Here is a 5,051-nt window from a genome sequence, read left to right on the forward strand (position 1 = left end):
ATATCTCATGAGCTAAGGACTCGAGGAGTGCTATGGTTCTTACATCTTCTAGGAATGGAATTTCTTCCCCCTGGTATTCAGACAAGAGATATTCTCCTTCATTAATCAATCTCTCAGCAGCTATAGCCATGATGCTATGAGTTGCTTCCTTTTCTAATGACTCCTTGAGAGTTACTGAGTCCAACATAGAAGAGTTCAGATACTGATCAGGATCATCCTCAAGGGCTTCTGACATTTGAGGAGTAAAACTTCCTGTTTGGTCTTTGATGAGATCATAGGATTGACTAGTCATAGGATTCCCAAAATAATGGTAGACAGGATTTATCAAAAATGGGAAAACAATAGGAGTAAAGGAGGAATCAATAATAGATAAGGTGGTAGAAGACGTGAAACAATGGTGTTCAGGAAATGGTTTCAGAGGTGATAGTGAAGTGGGAGCGGTGTTAATGGTGGAAGAATGAGGTGATTTTTGAATCGCCATTAGATAAAAACTTGGTAGACGAGAAAAGAGAGAAAAAGAAAGATGATAAGAGGATCCTAGCTCTACAAAGTGGATGAAGGTTCATGACTTGCCGTGAGAGACAAATAAAGTTTTATTGGAGGAATGGCTAATGATGAGTGAAGAGCTAAACAGATTCTGAATAATTCTAAAATCGGCAGCAGGTTTGTGGGGAAGTGTTACTGTGTAGAGAGGATGAAAGGATGTGACAGACAAGACATGACACTTAGACGTTTGAACAATCAGATGATATGGAAAATGAATTAGTTTTGTAAAAATTTTGTTTGGTGAGGACATGCAGAATTTAAGCATATTACTACTAACCTGAGGTGCAGGAACCTAATGCCAGAACAAATTTTGAATAAATTTTTAGAATCTCCTCTCTCTTCACCTTTCACACCTATGCCTTTAGCTTTTATGATCGACATGCGTGTTTACCTGCAACGGTATTGATGTGAGCTAGGCTTGGTTAGAAAAAACTTTAGCTATCTTTACCTAGTGCTGTCTTACATAGCCAACTGATGGAGGATCAGGTTCTTCATTTGGCCCTTGTAACTCCATCTTCACTTTTGATTGATCCAGAGTTCTCTACTCGAGGCTTTGATGCAGATGTCTGGAATTTTGTCTTCTATTTCTTCAATATGCTTGATCTTCTTCCCCTTTTTGATTTGAAGACCTTCTTCAGTTGTTGATGAAGCCATTTGAGTTATGCTTCATTGTTTCCCAAGGGATGAGGCATGCATCATGACAAGAGAACCGTTCCAAAAGTGTTTTCCTTTTCCATAGAAAACTACATAGATAACATTTTCATACCCCAACAGGATTAACAAAACTGTCACCGAGGGGTAACACAGGACTAGGTCCTAAGTTCCTCTAAGGTATTTCAACTCCTTTGTGGACACCCTACAAGTAGTATTCCTACGGACTTGCACTTTAGATTCTATTCAGGAGCGAAGAGAGAAAGAAAACATGTTTATCTCACTCTTAGAATAAAAGAATGATTGACTTTGATTAAACAGGGAGATGTGGAGATTAATTTGATTTCCCACACTTGGTGTTCTGCTACCTGTGCCGTGCCATGAGCTGCATCCTTGCTCCTCTCTCAGCTTCAGTGGTAAGGAGTGACGTACCAGGTTCTTTGTGAGACATGGAGAATGATGTCGCATTGTATTTCGCTAGTCCCCTTCATCTTACTCATTTTGTCATTGTTTCTTTCTTGGCAAGAGGAAGTGTCTTGTTGTAGACCCCATGAGCACCCCCTATTATTCAGTGTGCCCTTTGTTGGAGACATTCTGGCCTTGTTTTATGGATTGTATTCCAGAGGAATTCCTTTGCTCATCCCTTTTCATTGAGCTTCCCTAGCTAATCCTTCCTGTTGTCAAGGACATGGTATTCTTGTCTATTCAATTCTTTCTTTCAACAATATCACTTTACTGTGAAGTCCTTGATTGTTGGGAAATTCTGCTTGATACCTTCTCCCCCCTCCTTCTTCCTTTTGTGAACTCATGTCTGGGGACACTTGAGCTGACAAACCATGGGTTAGGTTCTGCTGAGTTAATTTATTTGGAAGTGAGGTTTGCATATACCAATCCTTCGTGCCAAGGTTGTGACTTTACTCATCTTATACCACCATCTTATGGGAATTCACACTTAGTTGGAATGGATGTTCTTGTTTCCTTTGTCAGCTGAGACCACTAGGCGAGTTATCAGATTGGTGACTGCACTCTTTAGGCCATTCACATAGCGCACATTCCCACTTGAGTTCCAGAAGAACTTATCTACCTTTTCATTCACTTCAGAATGTACCCTTTACTTCCTTCTTAAGGATACATTCTCTTCCTGCAGGGCTATTAGTGAGAAGAGATTCATGTTATTTTTAGCTGCATGCTTTACATATCCATTGTCCATGATCCATAGCAGCCTGCTTCCTCTCACTGTTCCCTACTCATGCAAATCAAGGGTTATATTTAGGAACCCAAACTAGTTTGGGTCCCTTGTTACTATAAAAAGGATGAATGGGGGCTTTCCTAGTCCACGCAGGTAGCATACGCTTTTTGCAAGTGGTATCGGGTCATTTGCTAGTAGTCACTCTCTCAGTAAACGCTTTGTTCTTCTGAGCAGACTGAACTCTTGCCTGACAATTTTCTTTAAAATGCCTATTGTTTCCACAGTAGGTACATAGCCAGTTATCAGGTACAGTGACATACTTGCTTTGTGGGTTGTAGGGAGTTTTCTCCCTTTGGAATCCGATGCCCTGATTGTTCCCACTATTGTTTAGATACATAGTAGTAACAGCATTTGAGGACCAGGTCCACTTCAAGGATTTCTCAAGATCATTTCTTACTTTCTCCAACTCAGATTGGAGTTGTTGATTCCTCTCGAGTTCACTGCAAAGCCTAGTTTTTACAACAGTTAACTCCTTTTCCAGTAAGATGTGCAACTCACTGGCTACTTCCTTCCCTTTCCCAAGACTTACATTCCTATGTTCTCTATTGAGTCCCTCAATGGTTTCCTCTAGATCAGCGTATATCACTAGAAGGTTATCTCTTTCCTCTTCAGTGGAGGCAATTTTTTCTTCTAAGGAATGTTTCTCATTGATAAGACCTTCTATTGATTCTTTTAGATCAACAACTACTACCATCAGATCGTTTCTCTCATTCTCCACACTGGTTATTTTTTCATTTAGGGCCTCCTTCTCTAGTTCACGATTAGCTATGATTTCATTTAAGTCCACTACACAAACCACTAGATCATCTCTAGATTGTTCGGCCTCCACTAGTTCTTCAGTCAAGATCTCCTTATCATTTACAAGATTATAATAAGCGTCAATTAGGACATTTGATAAAGGCCTTAGTTTCTTAGAGGAATAGGATTTCATATTTCTCTGAACATCCCTGAAGTTTACCTCATCGTCTTTATCGTCTTCATCATCATCATCTGACTGAGCCATCAGCGAAAACAGTCAATCGTACTTCGTTGCTTCAGTTTTCACTGCCATTATGGAACTGTTTTCTGCATCTGATTCCCTTTCGAATTCACTTGAGGAGTCTCCCCAAGCAGCAAGAGCCTGCTTAACGATATTGTATGCAGCACTTTTTCGATTGAATCTTTTTTCTGGAACCAGGTTCCTTTTTCGAACTTTGTCAGGATTTTGCTTGTACTACTCCTGTTTCGCGAGAGGGTAGTCTTTGATAAAATGCCCTGGCTTTCCACATTCGTGATAGAGATCGTTGTTCCTTGTTTTTCTTGAACTGCCCCACTTTGGTATGCCACCATTTCTTCGAACCATTTTTTGAAATCTCTTAGTAAGATAGGACATGTCACTTTCTTCATCACTTGAATCACTCCTTTTAGCCTTAAGCACCAGGTTCTCTTCCTTCTTAGGCTCTCTTCTTTTACTGTCTTTCTTTCTTTTCATCTCGTATGTTTTTAGATTACCAATCAACTCATCCATGGTGAGAGTATGTAGATCTTTATCTTTTGTGATGGCATTTACCTTACTTTACCAAGACCCAGGTAGAATACTGAGAATTTTCCTTACACGCTTGTTTCTGGGAATGACATCTCCAAGTGAGTGAAGCTCATTTGTGATGGAGGTGAATCTGGTGTGCATATCTTGTATGGACTCATCATTCTTCATCCTGAAGAGTGGTTACTTCGTGTGCAGTTTGTAAGGCTTCCCATATTTCTTTGGTAGTATCACAGGCTGATACTCTATTGTACTCATCAGGTCCTATGCCACACATCAAGATTTTCTTGGCACGATAGTTCTTTTCTATAGCTTTTATGTCAATGTCGATGTACTCTCTTCTCCCTTTGAGCATCAATGATCCTGTTTCTTTAAGTTTCTTCATGGGAACATGTGGACCATCACAAATGATATCCCACTGTTCTGGATCTTCAGCCATTATGAAATCATGCATCCGAATCTTCCACCATCCATAGTATTGTCCATTGAATCTGGGAGGTCTATAGGTTGATTATCCTTCTTCAAAGTTTGGTGGAGCAGCTATTTAGGATCCTTCCTACGTGTTAGCCTGATAGGAGGAACCTGCTCTAATACCAATTAATAACTTATATGAGTCCACCAAACTATAGAGTACCTGGTCTCGTATGTGACTGATATGTAGAATGCTGTAAAGGATCAAAGTAAAGAAGGCAAGAGATTTTTCTACGTGGAAAAATCCCACACAAGGGGATCAAAAAACCACGACCTACTCTTGTAGGCTTTTTACTCAACTAACTTCTAATCTACCTATTACAAGTCACTTTGCAAAAACCCTATTACAAAGACTTTAAACTAACTTGTGATGCAACCACCACAAGCCATTCTCTAACTCTCCTAGTTACAGAGGATTTAACTTATGACTATTTCTAGTCACAACATAAACTTTAAAGTTTACGAATTTTGTTTGTTCCTAAAACAGCGCTTCTAAGAAAGTAAACTAGGAATTACAATGTAGAACAGTTAACAAGATTACAACTCAACTATGGATATACATAAGACTTCGTTTAGAAACTGATCCTTAGTAGAGTTGTCTTCTTGTTTTTG

This window comes from Nicotiana sylvestris, chromosome 4 (genome assembly GCF_000393655.2).
Source record: "Nicotiana sylvestris chromosome 4, ASM39365v2, whole genome shotgun sequence".
In the NCBI taxonomy this organism is placed as follows: Eukaryota; Viridiplantae; Streptophyta; class Magnoliopsida; order Solanales; family Solanaceae; genus Nicotiana; species Nicotiana sylvestris.